The 26,814-nt window shown below is 35.7% G+C and overlaps 2 protein-coding genes across 2 annotated transcripts in view; both read right to left on the reverse strand.

Annotated features, from left to right (window-relative positions):
• Positions 1-4,646, reverse strand: part of Eip93F (Ecdysone-induced protein 93F) — a 187,083-nt gene extending 182,437 nt beyond the window's left edge. The window contains exon 1 of the mRNA XM_089709646.1: positions 3,800-4,646. The gene's annotated coding sequence lies outside the window, so the exon portion shown is untranslated. The remainder of the gene's footprint in view (positions 1-3,799) is intronic.
• Positions 1-26,814, reverse strand: part of LOC149478101 (tetraspanin-33-like) — a 281,232-nt gene that overhangs the window by 195,440 nt on the left and 58,978 nt on the right. The window lies entirely within an intron of this gene.

Consider the following 26,814-nt stretch of genomic DNA (forward strand, 5'->3'; position numbering starts at 1 on the left):
ATAATAGTATTAAGATTAAGATTAAGATAGGTAATAGAATATTTTCTATCCCGAGTTTACCCAATCAAAGCCGCTAGTATCAAATAAGTAAAGTTTATAAATACCAACAAAAAATGTGTGCGTGTACTAGTGTACACACGTAAGAAGTGAAGCTTCTTTATGACCTTATTTTTTAAAAAATAATTTACCATATGCAACTTTACAGAAATACGGCAATCACGCGTGGTAGGGATTAAAACAAGATGGCGCGTAACGGAAAAATGTCACGCGTAACGAAAAAATGTTACACTAAATTTTTTTCCAACCCCGATAAAGAAGTTTCACTTCAAAAATACCCCGTTGGATTACATTCCTACAATACGTAACTTCAAATGTAAACGTGAAGCGCTTGTAAATTAAATTTGAGGGCATTGTCACCAGCCTGTAACCTAAGCACATGTGATTAAATAAACGAATTAAAAATGGCGCCGGTGCATTGGCGCGCTGTCAGTGTTAAGCCTAAACGAACACCATAGACATGGTATAAGTATAGTATTATATTATCTATGATATAATATACATGTGTGACATAACATTGCAGTTGTAATGTTTTGAAAAAATCTAATAGGTAGGTACTTATAATAGATTTTTTTGAAGGTTACGTTTTGATAAGTTTCTTGGACTAGGTAGGTACAACTTGCTAGTATATTTGTATACGTATAACCGACTTCTTTAGAGTCAATTTTGGCTGACTTTAAACAGATTACAGAGTGTCATAAAAAAAATCTATAATACTAATATTATAAAGCTGAAGAGTTTTTTTGTTTGTTTGAACGCGCTTATCTCAAGAACTACTGATCCGATTTGAAAATTTCTTTCGGTGTTAGATAGCCCATTTATCGGGGAAGGCTATAAGCTATATATCATCACGCTAAGACCAACAGAAGCGGAGCCACGCGGGTGAAACCGCGGAGCGAAACTAGTATGTAAATATAAGACTTTTCTTTCCTTATAATATCTTCGACGTCCTACGAAGTCGCGGGTAGAATTAAATACTTAACCACATCAATTATAAATTATAATAGTTACATATTACTGAATACAACAAAAAACTGAAACAATAGCAAACATTTCCACCGATCGTTATATGCGGCAAAAAACATTAGAATGACAAAAAGCAGTAAATTGAAAACCGAAGCAATTAGCTCTAATCGCCACCTGTCATGCTACGGGCTGCCGAATATAGACTAAAATAGCCTAACTTTTAGGGTTCCCTACCGAAAGGGTTAAACAGGACCCTTTTATCAGGCGAAAGATGTAGGTTCGAATCCTGTAACGTGATCGAATGTTCTATTCTTTAAAAAATTCTCATTTATGAAAGCATTTGACCCTTTTTCCTATTCCTAAGACTTCGTTGTCAGTATGTCTGTGCGTCCTGTCACAAGGCTGTATGTATCTCATGAACCGTAATGCGTACAAACAGTATTAGAAGATTACAGAGATGATAATATATTTCTGTAATAAAAAGTCGAGAGTAGGTACCTAAACAACGGTTGGCACGGTCATAAAACGGATGTGTAACCAAAGTTATACTCTGTTGTCTAGCTTATTCTACGGAACCCTTAGTGTCACAAGTCCGACTCACACTTGACCGATTTTTTAAATTTTTAAACCCCGCTATTCGGCCAGCGATCGATACTAACAAGGAATGTGCACTATGCTTTATGTATACATTTGTTGCTTTAATGTAGGGTCGTTCTATTTAGGAAATTCATTTTTAATGTGCACTGTTTAATCGATATTGTCTCTGGTTTTTGGTAACGGTTTTATATTAACTTTTAAGGTTATAGTAATGTCGCCGTCATCTAGTTGAATCTGCGATTTGATTGAATGACTAGCGCGTTCATTGAATGACGACATTCAATTGTATATCTGTAGATTGTTGAGTAATTGTACTAGTAGTAATTTAGGTAGACCAATATACGAAAATTAGAAAAAAAGCATTTTGGAAAATAGAAATAGGTGCCATGCAATTTTGTGTATTTAATATTCCTCTGTATATAAACCAAGTTATCGTGTTTAATTTCATAAAAATAAATACAATAAAAATCTACTTCTACAACCAAAAACTCTGAAAAAACTAAACAAAATTAATTTCAAACAAATGTTTGAATTTAATAGTACCTGTGCACGTATGACGTAATCTTATCTATAACGTGAAGAGTAGGTACCTCAATATTTTTACTACTTACAAAACAAACTCAAAGGGAGTTATTCCCTATATACCTACCTATGAAGTGCACGCAGGCGAAGCCGCGGGCGGAAAGCTAGTTAACAAATTAGCATATCTATTTGTTATGAGGGGACACCCCGAGTCCCGACACACATTTTTATCTATGAATGACAACCCGAATTGTTTATTTAAATTTTAAATGTATGACGCATATTTGTTGCATTACTATAATAGCTAATAAGTACCTAATAACGTGAGTATGTTGTCATACGACCCCATCTATCATGTCGTGAAAGTTTCATCAGAATCGGTACAGCCGTTTCAGAGATCAAAAATGTTTGGAAAATGTTTCTGTTATTTTTCTTTTTTTATTTATTTGTTTTAGTTATACATATAAGTACATAATATACCTATTAGTTAGGTATTTCAGTCAATGACGTTAATAATTTGAAGTCAAATAGATAGGTATAGGTTGATGATTACAGCTAATAGGAAAATTAAGTTTATTGTTGTGTTTAGAGTTTATTTACTACAAGTTTATTATGCTGTTGTTTATTTTAAATGGCTGACAGATATTAACATAACTCTGAGGTGTCGATAGATTTTATGTGTGTGCAGATTATTGAAGCATATCTAAGGAAGCTTTTCATTCGTGGATTATAACAGATTTAATAATCCTCTCAATACCTTCCTTACATCTTATCTTCTTATACATATATATAAAAATGAATCGCAAAATGTGTTGGTAAGCGCATAACTCGAGAACGGCTGAACCGATTTCGATAATTCTTTTTTTATTATATTCCTTGAAGTACGAGGATGGTTTTTATGTAGAGAAAACGTAAATATGTACCACGGGCGAAGCCGGGGCGGACCGCTAGTCTTATATATAAAAATGAATCGCAAAATGTGTTGGTAAGCGCATAACTCGAGAACAGCTGAACCGATTTCGATAATTCTTTTTTTATTATATTCCTTGAAGTACGAGGATGGTTTTTATGTAGAGAAAACGTAAATATGTACCACGGGCGAAGCCGGGGCGGACCGCTAGTACACAATATAAAAAATTAAAAAACAAACGCCATCGAACTTTCAAATGAGCAAATCGTAATATTCAAAACAATTCAATACCTCCACATTACACCAGCATAACTATCAAATATCTGAATAAATTTCCGTGACGAAAACAATAAGCAAAACTATTAAATCATATCAGAAACCTACAAAACTTGAATGAAAATACACCATTATCGCCTTACTAAACTCGAGTAGAAGCTAAAACATAACGTTACAAAAATATCACTAGTAGTTCGTCAACCCGAAAATGACATGTTCACTCAAGTTTCCACATAAAAATAATAAAAACGATGCATTATAAGGGCGATAATCGCGTGTAAAGCAACCGATCATAAAGAAGTTAGCGACGTATATTGCATTTTGCACGCGCGAACTAGGAATGCGATCAACTCGCGGCAACTTCACGCCAATGCAATCAAGTTCATAGATTAAGATTGGCGTTCCAGTAGCATAAATTACCTATAACTGTAATTAAATCGCGTCGCATTTGAAACACGACGGACAACTTACCTTATAGAGGCTATGCTGTAGTCCATATGCACTCGGACACAAAACGTTATCTCTCCAAAAATATAGTTCACTAACACTTAACTAGTTTATATCTATTTTGCACTATGACATCACAATGAGTTTGTACGTAAGGCACTATGTCTAAGGTCTAGATCACAAAATTGAGCAATTAAAAAAATAGTTTGCGTTTGAGGTCATCGAACGTAGGTCGCGATTGGCGAGGTAAATTCAAAAGTTTGTAGGTATGAAGTTTGTTGTTTGAATTCGGTAAGTTTCGGCTCCGGGGCGGGGTCCATTCGTATTTTCGTATGTTTTAGTGTTTGATGAGCGCGAGGCGCGTGCGGGGCCGCTCGCGCGCAACTGAAGATTGTCGTAGGTTAAGTTTAGTAAAAAACACCGCTACATCAATTTTCCGCGGGCAGGCAGACACAGTTTCACCGCGCCAAAAAATTTTCCCACCTCACATTTTCACACTATCGGTCGTCGAGGTTGTTTTGACAGATCCATGAATAACAACCATGTGTACTATGGAATATGGAGCGCGTAGATGGCGCTGCGACCGCGAGAAAAAAGGCAATGTCCAACTGAACGAACTAGCAACGCGCGTAAACACAACGAAATTACTGAATGCAACTTTTCATTATTTTATTTCGCTATGCACCGGCCGACGTCACCCAAATAGCGGTCGCGGGGAGCTATGTCCGTCTCTTTCCCGCAGGCGGAGCGCGGGAATTTGTTTTTCGAAAACGTCAATGTCAAATTTGAATTTTTGAGGTGCGTTCGGTAATTATTGGAAAGAATGTGTACCTATATTTGCGTGTGTTACGCAATGCGCGTTGCATAGACCGTGCATACGTGCACAGAACCGCATTTGTACTGAGACTAGATGACATTCACAGAGGCTTAACTCAAGTTCAGACGGATGCGGCGTCAATAAACTGGCCGATGCGATGTTTGAACGTAATTTTATATCGGCATTACAAGTAGGAAGTTGCACTAATATCGAACTTTGTTACAACTACGTTTAATGTCTCAAAGGTAAGTACACAAAACACCCTTTAATAACGATCTTCAAAAAATTATAAAATATAACGTTATTTCTTTGTCTATTATTTAATTTGTAAAGTTAACAGAAAAATTGCAATGCATTCAAAATATCTAGGTTATACTGTATACACCAGTTAAATGAATACCGTATGTCATTTTCATGAATCGGCCCTAATTAATCAATTTAGCTTATTTTAGACAATTAATTTGGGGCATATTTAATGCCTAGACACGTCTTTTGATATCTATAATTTACAAAATTACAATCCATCATGTAATTGCATGCATAGTTTTTATAATATTTTATACATTAACATAATCTGACCGACATATCCTATACCTATTTAAATGAATATAATAAGCTCAAATATAATATATAATTAACTACAACAGAAGTAAATAAATGCATATAACATTATCCCATAAATATAAAATAGGTTATTTTCCCAGTCTCTGCATCTAAGTATTTCTAGATAGAAACTCAGTCATATGAAATTGAGAGTGACCTGCCTAGGCAACATCTGTTGCTAACTGGCTAGAATCATTTGCGTTTCAGTTCGAAAACTCTTAATTTTTTTTAATTCAGATTTTTTATCTATATCTACGAACTTTGCAAAATATAAAGTACCAAAAGATTTCGTAAATAAATGTATATAAGCAAAAAAATTTACAAAATTACACCTAATGTATTATAATGTTAATATGAAAAGGGTACCTAATTTACATAAAATGTACTCTGTACAAAAAATTAATATTTCACACAATAAGGAAAACAATTGCCAAAATTTATGATGATTCCTTTTTATTTCAAGGCGTTGTGGTTTTCCTGTTTGACGAAATATGTATTTGAATTCATTCCAGTATAAATGCAAGAATGATAAAACTGAAACTGATTCATTATAATATTTTATAATATAAAAAAACTTAAAATATTATTTTATTTTCATTTCCATTTTCATGAATGAAATCATATCAATACGCTCAACATACAAAAAAAATAAAAAGCATTTCTTTACGTAACGCAACGGTGCGCCTTGCACTATGCAAACCTGTAAGAAAAAAAAAAAGCAATCGATTCGTCCTGACAGCTGTCATTCAAACATCTCATTCCAAATTCAAATGGCGCGGCATCCGAATTTAAAATTGGAACCGTGCGAATTTCGGCTTCATTTTCATTCAGCGAAAGTAATTTGCTTTTTTTTTCGCTTCGTCCTGCCAAATGCATTCGGCCTCGGTGCAGTGTCATTGACCCCGTGTATTCGGGCGACGTCCATTTAAGTTGGGAAAGGTCAGGCTTGTGTGTACGTTGTGCATGTGTGCGTCAGCTTTTACTTTCGCTGTTATTCGAAAATGGAATACGATTTTCCTTTTTTCGACCGTCTGGAATTTAACGATACGCAATTTGAATATGCTAAACGGAGGGACAAATGAAGTCGTATAGACATTGGTGTTTGTTAATACAATTAATGAAGAGGATAAACCTAATTTGGGCATATTAAAATGTATTAAAGAGCAATTGCAAACCATTTATATGATGCAATTTTGACAGTGTCTCTCATCAAAATACTAGAAGACCAAGTTTTGACTTCAAACATTAGTTCAGTAAGTACCTACATATTAATAATTAAGAAACGTTATACAATTTAGACTTATTACTTATAATATTTATCTATAGGTACTTCGCCCAAATAACAACCGTAAGACAACCGCTGTTCACCCGAAATTCCTTATCTTATCAACAATTTCGTGTCACTGACCTGCCAATTCTGCACAAATTGAGAAAGGTCATGGTACGATATGTCCGTCCCGCTCTCACACACGGCTTAATGTTTATCAAGTGCATCTGTCTCTTTTCATTTCGGTACAATGATCCGTTGACGCAGGTGGTAAAGTGTCATAATTATTTGAACTGGTTTCAATGCCTTAAAGTTCTTTATATGTAGGTATGAATTGACTGATTGTGTGTATTTTTAGGTTTTACGCATAATTCGGTCAATGGAGATAAAGTTTTAATAACAAGAAGCTAATTTAAGTACTTGTGATTATATAAATACTAGCGGTCCGCCCCGGCTTCGCCCGTGGTACATATGAAAAATAGATGTTGGCCGATTCTCAGACTTACCCGATATGCACAGAAAATTTCATGAGAATCGGTCCACCCGTTTCGGAGGAGTATGCAGACTAACATTGTGACACGAGAATTTTATATATAAGAAGATGTCAAAGTGAAAGACACAATCTTTTGAACGTAATCTTCTTTTAATGCATGACTGTGACTAAAACTGAAGAAGTTTCATACATATTTTCCCTTTACTTTTCTCCCTACAGGAGATAATTTCCAAAAATACTTCACTACGTACTCGCTGCTATGCTATGGAGGAAAGCTTCGAACAAAAGTCAGTCTTCAGTCAGTCATTACTTTATGTAGATTGTAAGAATATCGATTGAACACAATCTCAAACATTTATTTATTCAATTAGACTTCTTCTAGAAGCACTTTTGAATCCTCATAACATAATATTTTAACGTAACTTACGTCTTAGCGTGAATATATCAATATTTTATAGCCTATAGCCTTCCTCGATGAATGGGCTATTGATACCGGAAGAATTTTTCAAATCGGACCAGTAGTTCCTGAGATTAGCGCGTTCAAACAAACAAACTCTTCAGCTTTATAATATTAGTATAGACCACCGAACAGTGGATAAGAAACGATACAATTATTATGTCAATAACATACATATTTGACGAGGAAATAGGTGACAATACTTCTATGATCTACTGAAACAGTCCCAATTGCTATAATATTATCTATCCTTGCGTAACAAGCCCATGCAAACATTGTGATTCATTTGTGAATGACACAAAGGAAACATATCGGTGAACACACGTTCTGTGAATATAGGATTAGTGGGATATTTTTATAAAGGTGAAGGATGGAAGTATGAAATTAATATTAAAATCAAATGCATGTACACAATTTAGTACCTATAATAATAATTTTTTTTCTTGGAAAATAAAAGTCATTAAAAATTAAAAACACCTTTTAGAAACTGTATTATTCTCTAACTTTGTTTTTATTTTTTCGTAATTAGTATATACTAATGCATATGCATATGTAAGTTCCGTAGGTATGAATAGTCATACATTATTTCATTACCATCAATGGCATTTTAAAGTACCCACCTATATGTATTGACATTTCACGCATATCCGTACAACAAGTTTATATTCTATGTTCTTTAGGACATAATAAATGTACATATTATTATGTACAAAATTAGAGAAACCTAATTGTAACTCGCGACTTTGTAGTCATACTTATATAATGTGTGCATGCAACTACCTACTTTTAATTTCAATGAAAATGTTTAATTATTTGATAGACACAGCACTGCACTTCAAAGACGAATTTCTTGAGCTTTCTTAAAACATTGTTTTAATTCAATAAATTATCTACTTACATTTTTTTGTGAGTTTCTTTATAAAACATATGATACTTATCTACCACATGTAGAGAAACAATATGACAGTGATAAGTAATTTTAGAAGTTTCTGAACACTTTTTACTTACAAATGTATACAATTTTTTATAATCCCGCAAATTTTAAATTATTGGTCACCTTCAAACACATCAAAATATTTGTCTTAATTTCGTGGGATTACAAGAATTTGGCAGTTACAGCCGAAAATAAGGAAATTGATTAAGAAAATTAATTCACATTGCGGTAAATACAATTAATTATCTGTACGAATTCTTGGTACATAATAAGGAAATGAAATCACAATTTTGGGTTTTGACACAGTTAACTAAAATTTAACCAAAAATGATTCTACATAATATTATGTATACCTACTTATCTATTTATAGTATTGAATTTTTGTTTATTTCTTTAGTTACAATTAATGTTTTCTAAAGTTTGTATGCAAGCTATATAATAATACTAGCTTTCCGCCCGCGGCTTCGCCCGCGTTTTCAGAGGAAACCTCGCATAGTTCCCGTTCCCGAGAGATTTCCGGGATAAAACCTATCCTATCTCTCAAGTTGGATCGAACTGCACATGGTATGCGAATTTTATTATAATCGGTTAAGTGGTTTAGGAGTCCATTGAGGAAAAACATTGTGACACGAGATTTATATATATTAAGATTATGTTTGTGTATTAGTTTTTTATGGATGAAATACATATATGCTTGCAGAAAAACTGATCTACTAAATTTATAAAAATCTCGCGTCGTGTTTGTCAGAAACGGCTCGGAACATTCCTCGGAAACGGCTGGACCTATTTTTGTTTATGATATGTTTTTTTGTGTAAAGATAGCTATTGTATTAGATGGTAAAGCATACAACTTATAAACCAGCAGATAAGTATGGAGTCCTGACAGAACGTTTGCTTGGTCAGCTAATTCTTTATAGTTGTTTGGGTTATGGGCTACTGTTGTGTATGTCAGATTGTATATATATTTATTTATATATATTCTTATGTACCTACACATACTAACACTAGCTGCGCTTCGCGGTTTCACCCGCATGGATACGCTCCTGTTGGTCTTAGCGTAATGATATGTACCTATTGCCTCCCTCGATAAATGAGCTATCTAACACCGAAATAATTATTTTACAAACACTTCAGCTTTATAATATTAGTATAGATTTTTATATGTAATACTAGTGGTCCGCCCCGGCTTCGCCCGTGGTACATATTTCGCAATAAAAGGTAGCCTATGTCCTTTCTCGGGTATCAAAATATATCCATAAATTTCATGCAAATTTCATGCAAATTGGTTCAGTAGTTTAGGCGTGATTGAGTAAGAGACAGAGTTACTTTCGCATTTATAATATTAGTATGGATAAGCAAGCTTATGGCTTATGCAGGTCAATATTGGCGCTTTTACACAATAGCTGTGTTTTACCTGAAAATAAAACACATATTAAATACTTACCTATATTTGAAGCTTACTTATTGAGAAGGTACCTAGCTTTTTCCGCCTATTTTCCCTCTCTTTCTCGTTGTATATATGCTATCTCTCTCGCACACGGCACACCTCCCACCAGGTGGCGCGGCCGGCGCACGATAATGTGCAGGCGCTTGATCTTCTTCATTGAGTCGAAATCCTCAACAGGTGGACGTTAAGTGTAAGCTTCAAATATAGGTAAGTATTTAATATGTGTTTTATTTTCAGGTAAAACACAGCTATTAAACACTTGACCGTAATTTGAAGCTTACTTATTGAGACCTGTTTGTTACCCACCTGGTGTACAATATATGGACGCCAATGTGAATTTGAATAGGTACATAAGTAATTACTTATTTCTTTATTTGAAAGAGTAAGGTGTGCAGATAGTATACCAATAAATCACACAAATTTTTATATTATTTATATTAACAATCCCAGATGAAAAGTTAATCAAATAAGAACCAAAAAGTTAATCATAATGATTAAAAGTATTAGAACTTATGAGATTGGTTCAAGCGTACCTTAGTTAACCTTTTGGGCTTGAAAAGTTAAAGTTACTACAATTTTCACTATCTTTAGCGTAAATCTGCGAAAGCGCCAGTAACGACTTTCAATTACGCATTTAGATGTTACTTACAAAATGAAGCAACAGCTGATCCCGACGAGGCAAAAATACCTCAAACTCAAACCCTTTATTTATTCAATTAGAACTCTGTAGAAGCACAATTGAATCATCTTAACATAGAATTACCACCTGTCTCAACTCACACAGTTTTAACCCAACCTGCTACAAGCGGACAAGAAGAGAACTTGGTCCTTACTTTTGGGGTCAGAAATAAATTTAAAAGGTCACCCCTTGAATAAGGCAATAAAATATCAAAACAGGTAAACGGTTTTAATTATAATACAGATTTTTAACATCCAACCAAACCGTGCGGTATCTATTAATGTTTAGAGCCAACGCCACCAATCATAATCTAAACATGGCTAGTACTTTCAGTACAATGCATGAATTATTTATTTAAAACTGATAGGTCATAAACTCTGTACTGGAAACAAATATACTGAACTTAAGAGACTAAAATGATAAGGAGCTTATCTGTGTCCCAAAACTGCAATTACTACAGCCAAGTACGTTACTTTTAATCAATTCGGTTTTAAGATATAATTATGATTTACATCAGAACTTATATACCGAAAGCCTCGGGACTACATAACGTGACTTATCTTCTTATTCTTATACTTATATAAAAATGAATCGCAAAATGTGTTGGTAAGCGCATAACTCGAGAACGGCTGAACCGATTTCGATAATTCTTTTTATATTCCTTGAAGTACGAGGATGGTTTTTATGTAGAGAAAACGTAAGTACCACGAGCGAAGCCGGGGCGGACCGCTAGTTTATAATAATAGTGTTTGTGCACAACACTAGGCAGTCAACAGCTATATGAACGTCAGATAGGAAAAGAGCCAAATTTATCCAGTCAGTAACAAAGGATTTTAACTATAGTTACTTTATTCTAATTCAACCAACTGCTACTAGCTACTCCGTATGTCTTTTGGATAGACGGAGGCAAATAGGATTTTTATTCCAACTATATCATTTGATATTTTGAAAATGTACTCCACATTTTCATACCGTCAGAGTCATTTTGCAGATTATAGTGGTGCAGCACTGAACACTGTCTATTAGGTGGCTGATGCTGCTGACCGGGCCTTCAGTTCCGCTTTCCAGAATACCTTCACCCTTCTAGGTGTTACTACTACTGAAATAGCGGTACTCTATCGCGTCGTTCAGGTCTCTAACTGACATAATGGCAAGAGAGATTATAAGCTTAACTATGCATTATTATGTTAAGGAATATGGTGGGTTTTGAATACTATCGTCGTCTGAAAGTATCTCCTTTCGATTAACTGCATTAAGGATGCAGATCTGATCCCATCTTTGTTCCGTAGGAATGCTACGACAGTCTAAACGTTACACTGAACAAAGAAAATTGCCCTGAATATAGTCGGTTGTTCCAACATCCGTAATATGGCTAGCCTAAGGTTAGTTATCCCTTGATTGTGACTGCTACCAATGGAGGCATTGCTCTTGTGTTGTCCACAGTTGTGCGAGTGCAAAAATGAAGAACTGAGCTCGTGGGGAGCTATGTCGAATGAATCTGTGTTAAGATTATGACAGTATAGGACAGTTAGCTGTGGATGCGAAGACAGGACATTACTTTATTCATCCGTAAACACGCGAGGCAGCCACGGACAGCGATATAGCAAGAACTAAACTAGCAAAGTTTAGTTCGCTTACCAGACTTTGTCATGTTTTAAATGCAGTATATCCTCTGAATAGCATTGCATTTATGACTATTGATAAACTTAATTCACCCGTAACCACGAGAAGCAGGCACGGATAGCGATATAGCAAGAACTAAACCAGCAAGGTTTAGTTCGATTACCAGACTTATATTTTAAAAGCCGTATAGCCTGTACATTTCATTTATTGCCCCCCCCCCCCTCAAAGCAAAGAAATGAGAAGTCATTTGGCAGAGCTTTCTCGTTAAGGGTAGGGGTTCCAAGTAATATCTAATAATAAGAGGCTTTTGTTTGGAAAGATTGACTTTCCGTTATTTATCCTCTATCCTATGTAACTCAACAGTCAGTATTCTCAGCATTCGTTGAGTACTTAAACGTTTTACGTTAATAGTTGTATATAACTTTATTATACAATATAATAATCCTGGTGGGATGACAAAAAACTTGTCTAACAAACGATTATCCTAATCCCTCAGCGATTTATTGTTTGAGCCCCGAAGAAAAGTCTCATGGGTGCAATAATGAGGTCAAATGGGTTGAAAAACGAGTCAAATAAATTGCCTACAAGACCGGGCAACTAAAATAGGCCTATGAGAGGTCAACTATACGTAATCAATCGTCATTTGTTACATTCAATCGCTTTGCGATTAAAAAATCTCTTCCGATGTTTGTATATGAAAATTGGTCGGCTAGTGCCATTTAATTACGATACCAAACATACCGTTGACACAAGGCTTGGTGACAATCCTCGAAACCACCGCCACAAATCATCTGCGAGATGATATTTGATCCGACTCGCCTTCCTTTGTTGTGATTAGGCTTTGCATTGGTAAATACAATTTGTTCAATTCCAATTTCCATAATTGGTAAACCAATGGTGGTTTCCTGATTCCTGAAGCGTAAACTTTTAGGATACGAAGTATCAATTTCATGCGCCCATTATTTGACGTATCTAACCTTTATTGTATTTATTAGGTCATTTACTATACTGCCCACTGTGAAGTAGATTTCAAAACCTTTTTCTACCTACCTTAGAAGAGTGAAGATCCGATACGGTCATATCCAAAACTTCTTTCGTGGGTCCTCGTTGACAAAAGCAAATATCTATGATCATTTTAATGATCAATCCTTTGTATATTTGCACCAATCGCCATTAAAGCCCCGCGAGGGCTGATATATATTTGCACCATTTCCCCGTGGGGACGGTTGTTATCAAAGCCCCGCGAAGGCTGATATATATTTGCACCATGTCTCCGTGAGGTACTGTTGTAATCAAAGCCCCGCGAGGGCTGATATATATTTGCACCATTTCTCCATGAGGGACGGTTGTAATCAAAGCCCCGCGAGGGCTGATATATATTCGCACCATCTTTTCCGTGAGGGACGATTGTAATCAAAGCCCCGCGAGGGCCGATATATATTTGCACCATTTCCCTGCGAGCGACAGCTGCGCGAGGGATGTTTGTAACTAGAAATAAGTAGGGCCTGCCAAAAAATGCTTAAGAGACACCCTGCGAGGGTGAATTTGACCTGGCTAACCCCTGCGAGGAGTAGTGGCCACATTTATGTATTCTGCTTCGAGCAAGAATACACCTTAGTGCTAATATAAAAATAGCAGTAAATAATCATTTAAATAATATAGCAATTAACAAGGTCCTTTAACTTATTTTCCAATGTTAGCGACATTTAATAAATTCATAATTCAAATCAATTCACTAAATTTTAAAATGAACTTCGATTCATATTTATTTTTGTTCATGCAATCGATGTAACATTTAGTTGCTTTATATCCGTTAACATTCCTTACGAACGCAACCATACCGTCGTAGGACGTTATAATATTTAATTGCACAAAATAATCTCCACTCACCCGCAATTTTTTACTTTTTGTCAAGGTGTACAAGTTTATAATATTATTCTAAAACGTTAGAAGTGAATTGTAAATCCTTTGAAATAAGTGTATCTAAATCTAATTAATTATATTAAGATATCTCGATAATTATTATACGATAACCCTTTCAGCACAAGTTCAGTAAACCAAAGAATTTAATTGTAAAATTTTTGGTACTTACTCGTTTTAACAAAAAAGTTGCATCATTTGAACATAGGAAACGTAATTTTCAATCAAATTAGCCGTGTGTAATATGTCTATTTTCACATAAAAACGGATCAGAATAATACTCATAAAAGGACACGTATAGACTACGGATAGTTTTGAATGTGTGGAACATTCATGGTACGTATCTACTATACATGAGCGAATTCCATCATTATTCAGTTGAGCGGTAACTCCCGTACGATTTATAAAATAATATCACAACGTGTTCTGACATGTCGTGACTTCTTGGAGCTGACTCATCTCGTTCGATAATTTTTAGTAATAAACTATGATAGGAATTCCGAACCGTTCCTAGCGATAACGACAATGTAATAAAGTCGTAGCAATGGATTGTATGCCTGTAAAGCTTTGAGTTGGCTCATATCCATACTAAGTATTAATTGTAATTTTTCCACGAAAAATTCACTTGTACCCTTGTAATAAAAACACATTATTAAAAATGAAATAAAATATTAAAAATATCTATATACAAGAGAGGGTATTTTATATATCTAGTAATATCAAATAATCACAAAAGTAATATTAACGATTCGAGTAAAGCCGAACGGTAACACCGTTAAAATAGCTTTACTCACAGTATTAAAAATTCAAATATTAATTAGTACATATTGCATAATGAAATATTTCAAAAGAAAAGTTACTATTTCAAGTAAAATGTAACGGTTGTATCGTTAATTTTAAATATCTTTATTCATGCTATTAAGTATTTAAGCATATTGAAAAATAAACTATTGCTGAAGGATTCATTAAAAACCTCAGCATTTTAAATAAAGTCCAACGATTATACCGTTGACTTTAAAGATTTTTACTCATTTTTAAGTAAAATATTATTAGAATAGATGTAAAAATAACTCACTGTACCGATCCGACGGGATACACTTTTTAACACTTTTAGCACTTGCTTTAAGCAATACTTAATACTTAATAGCACCAAGGTTGTAGTCTTGTAGACAACCTTCTCGCGGCGGAAGCTAGACGCCAATGAAGAAGATCAAGCGCCTGCACATTATCGTGCGCCGGCCGCGCCACCTGGTGGGAGGTGTGCCGTGTGCGAGAGAGATAGCATATATACAACGAGAAAGAGAGGGAAAATAGGCGGAAAAAGCTAGGTACCTTCTCAATAAGTAAGCTTCAAATTACGGTCAAGTGTTTAATAAGTACATTTTATATTATACAGTAATTGAAAATCAAGTATCATTGTGTGTTAATCTGTTTGAAATTATATAATTAACCTTTTTTGGTTTTCAGGCTTAAGTTCCTTTAGTAGTAAAAATAAGAAATATTTGTCAAAACATTTGCAATAGAGAGTAAATAAATTTGACATTGCGCATAGAGCAACGCACTAGTGGATTATTGATAAAAATGCTATCACTCGCATTTGGTGATAACGGTTATCAGCTGTTAATTTAGAAAATATTGTCCTGGTCTGGTCGACGACCTGGGTTAGGGCTACGAACCGTGTTTTTTTCTAAATTAACAACGATTTACATTATTTAACTGGATTGTTTGAATTGTTATGTTTTTGGAAAGTAAATGCTTTTAACGTATTTTAAATGATGATTATATTACATACTTGCTGTTAAGAGGTCAGGAGAGATATTGAAAAAATCGCGTGTAAAATGCGTTAAATAAGTCTTTAATTTCCAAATGTTAATGTAAACATTCGTGTAAAAAAAAGACGTGTGGCATTCGGGGACTGCCGCGGTACAGCTATTGCATGCTATGCCTTCAAGTCACACCTCCGCCGTGCCCGTCGGAGTGGGGAGCGTGAGGTTTTTTCGTTACGGAATTTCTGTATTCGGTCCCCGCGCTCGAACCCGCGATAGAAGCTATACAATGCAATAGCTCAAAAAATGCACAAGGAAATATATTTGGGAACGTTATTAATTTCGTTTACAAATGTTTTCACAGCTGGTTTTTACTTTGTGCAAGGATCCTTTAAGATTCTGGATCCAGGAGACCATCATAGAACTGCTATCTACTACCGAAGGCAATTGCCATGTCGACGATGAAGTATCAATACCTCCTAACTAACATTTTAGCGATTTTCGTTTTATAGCATTTTCGTACTTAAAATAGAGTAATACATAGGCCCATAAAGGTCATTTCTCTGTAAACAGTCAATTTGAGCAAATATTGAAGTGTAGCAATACCTTATAACAAAAGTTGCGTCATTTTTGCTGGCAATATATTCTAACTACACCCTGACGCGTCCGCTCTGTTTTTAAGCACGCTTTCCTTGGGCTCATTTATAGTTTATTCCTGGGTTAAAAGTGGTGAGTTTGGCATGCTTTCAAACCAAGAAGAAAGTATCCTAATACGTGCTTCTCCATCAAACTCAACAAACCATCAAAAAATTGCCATTCTTGACGATTTTTTAGATGCTTTTCCAAAACTACCATCGCATTATGAGCGTAAAGATACCAACAAATTGTTCGTAGAGTCAATTAAATTACTAAGCATTGTACATGTTACTGGTATGACGAAACAGCTGCTGACCTGACGTCTAGCACTTTTTTTTCGTTTGTAATTAATTACCCGGAAAAGCATTGTGTTAGCCAACAGCTGCCTATTATTATATTTTCTGACGGATGCTCTTACCAAAATCGCCTATTTTGCGTGAGAGATGGAGGTGGAGGAAACCAGCTAAAACTGAAACCACCCGAGCACATGAAGCCAAGCAGCTTGTGAGGGCTGCCGAAGGCTTCAGGGAGGGACCCGGGAGACCCCAGGTGTCTTGCCCTGTACTCCGCAACCCCCGTACATTCCATGATGACGTGGGCTGCCGTTTCCTCGGACGCCATGCATGCTCTGCATAGCGGACTGTCTGTGATCCCTAAATTAAAGGGTCCCTGTTATTACACGTAGTTGCACTCTGCGTAGGTTGAGAATCCGACGTGCAAGTCTAGAGTCAATGTTTGATAGGGCTCTTTGGATTCTCTGGCTTGCTTGCAGTCAGATCTGCTTGAACATTCTGCTTTTTGTGCAGTGCTAGTGAGCTGGGTAATCATCAGCCGGATCTAGCTTGCAGGTAGCGGTATAATGGGAAAAGGTCCCATGACCGGTGTTTGAGGTGCCCTTCTGGCTAATATGTCAGCAGCATCGTTTCCTCGTGAGTTACTGTGTCCTTTTATTCATTGTAGTACTAGGGACTTTTCCAGATCACATACCCTAGTTAGGGCTAGGTGACACTTTAGAATTAACCCTGAAGTGATTTCATGGCTTTTGATTGCCATGAGTGCTGCTTTGCTATCCGATAGGATCCGAATCGAAAAGTTGTTACATTCCTTTTGATTATGGCTGAAGCTGCAAGTAGAAGTCCTAGGCATTCAGCCTGAAAGACTGTATTACGGGGTCCCAACTCCCAAGGGGTGCGAGATGTTAATGTTTAGGTCCTCAGAGAAGACCCCAGCACCCTTGCCATTTTCAGTCTTGGACACGTCCGTGAAGATGAGTAAATCTTCGACGCTGTTGTGCTATGATATGTGCTATGATATGACGTAGCTGTATCTTATATTTCTTGACTTGAACGCCAACTTAAGAACAAAGAAATTTACGTTCCTAGTGATTATGCCACTATAACCAAAGCAGCAAGAAAATCTCGTCCATATGAAGTTGAACAAATTGAAATAATGTTTTATATTCAAATCACTATCTTCGAGCACAATCACGTGTAGTGACAGGATTTTAAATAAATATTTTACTATAGTTTTTGTATGGTTTTTGTATCAATAGATACAAAAACCTAATATTAAAATAAAAAAATGTTGTAATCTTTAGAACAATTTCTTCTAAGTATATTGGCAATAAATTGTATCTAATAAATACGGCTTTCTGTTTAAATACAATTACAAGCAATATCTAATATCTCCATGTTTTTTTTAAAAAGCTTTGAAGTTACATTTACTAAATGATTCCATGATATCTTATATCCTTTGATAATGAACGTAAGCTAAAATAATAATTAAAAACAGTAACGAAAAAGAAATAAAACGTTTTTTTCATCTACTGAAAAATGTAGTTTTTGTAGTTAGCATATATTGACACTTCATCGTCGATGTGTTTTATACGTACAAGCTTTTTTTGCTTTAAAAAATATAAAATAGATACCTACTAGAGATGCGCCGAATAGTGGTTTCACCGAATAACCGAATACCGAATACACAGGATTAAATAATGTTGATGTAAATTAACAAAATAAACGTTGAGTTGAAATATAATGATTGTTTTATTTTATATACCTTAGGCTCAACACATTCTTCATAGGATTTCTTTGACTTGTGTATAGTATGATATAAATCATTCATAATATGAAGTTATTTATTTAGTTCTATAGCCACAATTTGAAGTTATTTATTTAGTTATATATAAGAAAGTAGAAATACTCATACCGAATATATTCGGCACCTAAACCGAATAATTCGGCCGAATACGAATAGTGAAAAAGATGCCGAATATGCCGAATACCGGATATGTATATTCGGTATTCGGCGCATCCCTATTACCTACTATTCTTCTAAGCTTATGACTAATAAAAACTGCATGCATCTTAAATTTTCCAATTACGCAGTCCTATTTTTGTCTCTAGTGTAAAGGTAAATAAAAGGCAATAATTTATTAAATCTTTATTTTCAAACATTAAAAACTGCTTCTCTTTTATTACAATTAACAACTAGTAATTTACAACTAGTGAAGGTTCAGAGTTCAGACCATCATCCACCACGCTGGCCAACTGTTCGGTTCTTGGGCATGTCATTGCCAGTATCTTCAAGATGTCCCATCTCCGATTTGAGCAATTTGCTAATGTGTAACTTCCATACTACTTGGTGATATCCATTTTTTTCACCAATTGAAGTAAATAGGTATATGTCAAGAAAACTTCTGCACATTCGTGATTCGTCCGTCTTCAACTTTTAACGACTGATTGTGTTCGCTGAGCCGCGGCCGCCGCGAATCTGTAAGAGAAAATGAAAAAGTAATTAGTCATTGATAATATCGAAGTAAAAACTTATAGCTTTGAATAGTAGTACAGTTGTATTAACATTTTGTAATTTAAGCGTGTCGGTGACGCGAATTCATACGATTTTATCCTCACAAAAAGTATTCTTTGCAATTTACAACATAAGTTTTCTCTGCAAAAAGATATTTTGGCAACCCTAATATCTGTCTGGCTTTAGTTTATTTAGATTATCGTACAAGAATCAGTCGCGACCACGTGGTTAATACTACTACAGTATTTTTTATATACAAAGATCCCTTTATGGTGTAGGGTAAACAAACCGAATTCAGTCACTTTATGCTTTTATGTATTTGGTAATTTCAAAGTCAAAGGCTATTCTTAAATGTTAACCTGAGCGTTCTATAATAGTCTCTACAATGATGGAGGAAATAATATTTTTTGATGTTTTGGCAATTCAATTCAATTATTTTTAGATGTTTTTCCCAATTCACTTGAATGACAGAAAACTGACCTAGTTAATTTGTTACCTTGTATTTTTACATTATATTAATTTGCTCTGATACTATACTCTCATGAATCTAACGACAGCTATGCTAGAATGTTAAAAGCCCTTTAAGCTGCAAAGCGTGCCTAAGAAACAATTAATTGACTCGTCGCTATTATTTTTGATTGTCCTACTACTTCAACTAAAGAGCCAGTAAGTATTACCAAAGACTATAATTTTTATTTTAATATTTTTGTAGTTTTGTACTTTACTTGAATTTAGAAGCATTTTAATTAATTATTTATATTGTATGTATTAACATTTGTTTCATTGTACACTGTTGTTTTGCAGTTCAGTTCAGCAGCTTTATCACTGAAACCCTTCCAAGCAACCAGCCATGTAAAGAAATATTTCCATATTATGTGAAAGTACCTAGAGATGCATCTGTAATTGTTTAAGATATGTTTAGACAACAGACTATAATTCTAACAGTTATAGACTTAGTGCTTTGTTGATTATCAGCATAGTATCAGTATGTTGCTTTTTAACAACGTTTTTTTGGTAAATACTTGACATATATCTCCAGCTCTAAAAGAACACACAGTCCAAATACGGTCAGTAAAATATTATAATTTATCCAAACTGGCCGTCATTACTGCATTTACCTTACCATAAAAATATTCGTTATCAAACGTCACTGACCTGCTCAATGGCAGACGCTGTTATCAAGCCCGCCCTTATCGCTCTCCTAGTAGCTACCTTTAATTGTCTCCTGGCCAATTGTACCTTCCCCGCTAAGTGGAAGGAAGCAATTGTGATCGGGATCCACAAACCGGGCAAACCCCGGAACGTGGCATCTAGTTACCGTCCCATCAGTCTCCTCAGCTCTCTGGGGAAAATCTATGAGAGAATCATCTCTAAACGCCTCTGGGACGCAGTCATTGCCAAAAAGCTGCTCCCGGACGAACAGTTCGGCTTTAGGCGAGCTCACTCATGTCCTCACCAAGTACACCGCATCACGGAGTACATTCTCGCGGGCCTCACCCGCCTCACACCCCACAGAACGGGAGCGGTCTTCTTTGACGTAGCGAAGGCGTTCGACAAGGTCTGGCACAACGGTTTGATTTACAAACTGTACACTCTCGGCGTGCCAGACAGTCTCGTGTTCATCATACGAGACTACTTGTCTAACCGGTCCTTCCGCTACAGACTAGACGGCACGCTCTCGTCTTCACGTCCCATCCAGGCCGGAGTCCCTCAGGGCTCCGTCTTGTCGCCCCTCCTATTCGCGCTATACACTAGCGACATCCCAAAGCACGATAAAGTGCAACTATCCCTCTTCGCGGACGACACGGCACTCTACGTGTCGAGTCCACACCGCAAAAGAATAACTCCACTCCTACAATCCGCGACCGATGCACTAGGCAAATGGTTTCGCAAATGGGGTATCACTGTGAACCCCGACAAGAGCGCCGCCGTGCTCTTCAGGCGCGGCGGCCCAGAGGCCATAGATAGTGTCAAACTCTATGGCCAAGTCATTCCGTGGCAAAAGCACACCAAATTCTTAGGCGTCACTCTAGACGCACACATGTCATTTAAAGCCCACATTAAGGCAGTCCGTAAGAAAGCCAGCTATGTTCTTAGCCGGCTCTATTACCTTATAAACAGTCGCAGTAAAATGTCCCTTAGACATAAGGTGACACTTTACAAAACGGTGGTCCGTCCAATCCTCACTTATAGTAGTGTAGTTTTCGCGCATTGCGCTCCCAGCTCCATACACAAGCTCCAGACGATTCAGTCGCGGTTCATGAGAACGGCGACTGGAGCGCCCTGGTTCGTGCGTAACGTGGACCTACATAGGGACCTAGAACTCCCCACCATAGCCCAATGGATGAAGCAAGCGTCTAAGCGCTACTTCGACAAGGCTAAAAACCACCCCAACCCATTGGTGACAAAGGCCATCGCATACGTCGCGAACCCCGATCCCACTCGTCGTCGCAGGCGGCCGAGACACGTCTTGGACGACTCCGACGACGACATTACCAAAGCCAACGCACGGCTAGACTCGGCGATTGAAGCCCAACGTCGAACCAACCGCGACACCGCACACACCACAGCAGAAAGCGTACACCGTCTTCGCCGGCGAAGACGAGGTCCCTTGTTCCGCGTTCCCGCGCCCACCCGGGTGAGCGCCCGTCCGATTAGGGCCCTTCTGGCCTCCTCCACTCAAGCGACAGCTCAAGCCGAGGTTCGTGGTCCCCGTCAAGGGGGGACGCCCTTGTGCATGTCGCTACCAGGGTGAACCTTCAGTTCACCCCCGCGTCCGCGTTAAAATGTAGAAGCCCTTCTGGCTAACATTGAGAGACACCACACAAAAAAAAAAAAAAAAAAAAAAAAAGCTGTTATCAAATGTTAATTAGTAAATTCTAATTTCGTAACATTTATGTTGAAGTGATTGTTTCATGGACAGGAAAGTGATTTTAAACTGAGTTTGTTGTTTTAGTTGATGATACATGCTGTGTGGAAGATTGTACCTCATTATTAGTGTTGGTCGTTATTGTTTTTACACGCTTTATATTAGCTTCACCTGTATGTTTGTATGTTTGTAACCGACTTCTTTGGGCGCGATTTTGACCCACTTTAAACGGCCAGATTTCGTTCAAACTTTGTAGATTTATTGAGGACCGATGACAATACACTAATTTGATAAAATAAATAATAGTTTAAAAAAAATAAAAAACACGCTTTTTATAGAAAACCGAACTAAAAGCGTGTTTTTTAGTTTTTTTAAACTATTATTATTTATTTTTACACGCTTTATATTAGCTTCACCTGTATGTTTGTAACCGACTTCTTTGGGCGCGATTTTGACCCACTTTAAACGGCCAGATTTCGTTCAAACTTTGTAGATTATTTTGGACCGATGACAATACACTAATTTGATAAAAATTTTCTATTTTTTAGTTCGGTTTTCTATAAAAAGTGTGTTTTTTAGTTTTTTAAACTATTATTATTATTTTTAATATAGCTAGCTTTGTATAGGTGTTTAGATATACATGATCTTACACTAAGTAGATATAATAGGTATGTATTGTCAAATTAAATGTTGTAGAAATTGACACATTTTTAGAGAAAAGATATGGTTATCATCTACATTAATTGTTTATCATATAACATTACCTGGTATATTAGCCGACTTTCTAAGAACTAATTTCAGGATCTCGATCGTAAGTATCTGAATCAAAATTGTTGGTTGCTTGTTACTTGCTTGCTTGTTTGTTGTACAATTACTTGTAGGCAATATTTCAATTTCAAAATGTTTACTTTCAACATTTCTTTTTAATATTATATTCGGTTCAGTTGGTAGTTAAATTTTATTGCATAGGTACCTACACAACTGTACTCTGTCTGTCTGTCTTACCATTACGAAACCAATTTAAACCACTCTCTACAAAAGATGAAATTTTTATCAAATCATTATTTACTGGATTACGACTCGCACTTGACCGTCTCTTTAACAGGATATAAACGTCTGTAAAACAGTTTCGTGGTCATATCCAAAAAGTGGGAGCGAGATATCTATAGATTATCGATAAGATAGAAAGGGACAGATGCAATGAATCAGGGTTCAACGATCCTTTTGATGAAACACATTGACATACATGTGACGAATGTTTTATTGTAATAATTTTATCTTAATCTTGCTGAATGTGTGTTGACTAACGCTGTTTTTGTTGTGTCTATATAGAAACTGAAGCAATAATTATTGAAAAGGTTTTTAGTGAAGATAGATTATATAAATAAGTTGCATCAATTTTAAACGTACCTTGATTGATGGATTTTCATTTAACAGTGTGTTTGATTCATCTGGCTAAGTATATCAAATCTATAAAAAATTGCAAAATTTCAGCGCCGATTCAATTGCGAATATAAACTAAGCATTTGTAATAAGGTAGATACCTAAAAGTATGTACTTATAAGATAGATGTTTACGCACAGTAGAGCTTTTTCCTTCAAAAATATTTTTTCAGCCATAATAACTACTTTACTTACACTTTTTGATAGAAAGTCTAACAATTTTTGAACTCTGAGAGGCTTCGAATTCTACCAAATTTTCAAAATTTTCAACTTTACATAGGTACATAATGATCAAACGATTAATCTACAAAGATGACAGAATGTCTATAATATATTCATAGCCTTATTTCTCTACAAACAGTTTTATCTCCAACAATTAAGGGCACTATCAAATACAAAATCGCACGTACGAACACAGCCTTATTATGTTAGCGGTCAAGCAACCAGATTGCGCTGACAGCGACCAAGGTTGTTCTGTAATGTCAAGCATTACGTTACAAATTATATATCTGTACACGGCTTATAAATTCCACTGGCCAGTGTGTACATGACTTAAAAAGTAATACAAATTAGTCACGCCGTGTATGGCGTTCTTTATGTGTGTTCGAATCGTGAGTGGACGCTTTATGCGTTCGTAATTTGAATTTGGGGATTCGATTTTCGAAAGATAAACGGGAATTCTGTGAATCGGTTTTACTATCTGTAGGTAGGTATGTAGTTACTTGTGTTAACAAAATATATACCATCACCTCGGCCCTTACCATTGTTTTTAGATTATGTATTCGATGACTTATATACCATCTTTTTCATTGGCGATAAAGGTTACAAATCGAAGTTTTTTTAACATTTAACATTTTATCCTATTTCTTCTTATCAAAAGTAAAGCTACAATTTCCAATGTAGGATAGAAAGAATATAGGTATGCTGGATACTATAGTAATATGTAAATTGTATTGAGATTATTAACGTACTACTTACATACCTACTCATTTTAAATTATCAGTCCTTATAGTTTACATTAATAAATATAATGGTAGAGTACCTACCATGAGGCATGAACTTTGATAAACAGGCCTTCAATCCTTAGCCAAAAGGATCTTCGTACAATTACGCACGAATTTCGCTTTCAAGGTCGACGTTGGGGCAGGTCGGCGTGACGTCACCGCGCCCTCCAAAACTCGGGTTCGATGACCGCGCCGCCATTACGGAAACTGTGTTGCGCGTTCGGAATTCGAATTGGGGCCTTTTGTGTGTGTGCGTCGAGTTTGTGTATGTGTGCGTGTTTGGGGCTTCCTTTTTTGAAATGCAAACAATGCAATGTTCCCTCTCATTGGGCTTTTGGACAAGTTTTTAAGACGTTGATTTCCTTGCCGAATGTTTGCGTGCAAATTATTCGTTTGTCTTCGCGTAATTAAAGTTGAAAATTTGCATTACTATTAGTTGGTGATTGTTTTTCGTCTAGGATTTGAAGGATACAAATTTAACAATTAAGTAATTTTAAAACGCTAAAATTAAAAACAAAGCTTAAATACACGATCATAAACTAAAAATAAAAACAACAATTATTATTTTCATCTAACACAAAATTAACAACATAAATTCGAAGCTGCACGCCATTTTTCTAACAAATAAATAACATAAAAACTAGCCGAACCGGTTGGGGAGAAAAACTACACAATAGCAGCCAATCATCTAACGGTGTTCAAATTTCGAATGCGCTTGAGTGGGGAGCGTTAGACGCACACTAACAACCTTGTACATACATAATGGGCATAGACTATAATGGTGCATGTACACACTCAGCGAGGCGAATTATTATGAAAATAAAAAAAGATTATAATATAATGGGTACATACCATAATGGTGAATTTACACATTCGTGAAATTAGTGAGAAATAAAAAATATGTATTAATAAAAAAAACTGAATACAATTATTGTATTGTGACCGATTCTTGATAAATGATAAGTTTACAAATTTTGAATTCAATCTGTGAGTTTAAATTGTGTGAAAATTGAGTCTAAAGGAGCCGATTACTTACAAATGGGCATAGGTACGTGTATAATATTATTGTAAACGTATAAAAATGTAAAGTTGACAAGATATTAAACGAGCAACTACAGAGTTTCTTGCCAAATTTTCTCCGCAACTGCTTTCCGAACCGGTATAATATTATGAATTATTATAGTCATTTTGATGATTGAAAAGAGCTAAAGAAAGTCTAGTTATTATTTGAATGAAATAATGTTTTAGTTTGAACAACGTATTGCGAACAGTGTTTCGAATCGTATAGGAACACGAATATATGCGCGAGTGAGAGCCGAATATGTAAACGCACCATAAAGAAGCGCGTTTTAAAAACCGGCCGTTGTTTTTCTATTTTTAAATGGGTTCGAATTTCAAATATGAAGGCCTAATGCGTGTTAGACGAGAAACATAGACTATAGAGTTATAGACTATAATATAGTGTCTATGGAACTGGTTTTAAACGGTTAGTAAATGTTTTTTTTTGCGTCGAGTCTTATTTCTGTTACCGGTTTTTAAATGCTTCTCTTATAGAGTGGGCTGTGAAATTGTAATGTTACAATTGTATTGAAGTTATGGTACCGGATAACGAAAGTATAAATTATTGAATAGATACAATATTTAGATATTAGGTACATAGGTACTTAATAATATTACCACAGATATTACCTATAGTATCTATTTTAACCCTTAACACGGCAAGCCCTGAAATAATGTACCCAGATTGACCTGAATTGGTTTTAGTGATAGTTATTGATTAAAAAATACTATAGTAGAGAAAAAAATAAAACAAATTTTCTGTAAGTAGGTTTTTCAGGATGTCCGTTAAAACGGCCTTTGCCAAGAACCCCGTCTTCATTGCTGTCTCAAAAAACGGACAACGCTGTCATACAGCTTATAAAATAAGAATGAAAAAAAATAAAATTCACCTAATATAACACAATTGAAAACAATTTCAAGTAGCATTTTATTGTTTTATTGTATCACAGTATTTTCACTATCTATTATAACAAAAAATTCTTCAATTTTAACTAAATACCTAACAAATGATAATTGAGCCCTCTCGAGCTCAATCACACTATTTAGTTGTGAGGAATGTTAAATAACATTTATTATTTCGTGTCAAGTAACCTTTGGTTTCATTTAATACAAATAATAATGGTTTTTCTAAAATGTGAAGTGATATTTGGCCGATGATTAGGACATTTAGACGAAATGCATGTGGAGGTCGAGGAACTCCCGGTTCTATTGTCG

The sequence above is a fragment of the Colias philodice genome, chromosome 23 (assembly GCF_061535455.1).
Source record: "Colias philodice isolate Cphi_HAF_F1 chromosome 23, ilColPhil1 Martin Lab GWU primary, whole genome shotgun sequence".
Classification (NCBI taxonomy): Eukaryota; Metazoa; Arthropoda; class Insecta; order Lepidoptera; family Pieridae; genus Colias; species Colias philodice.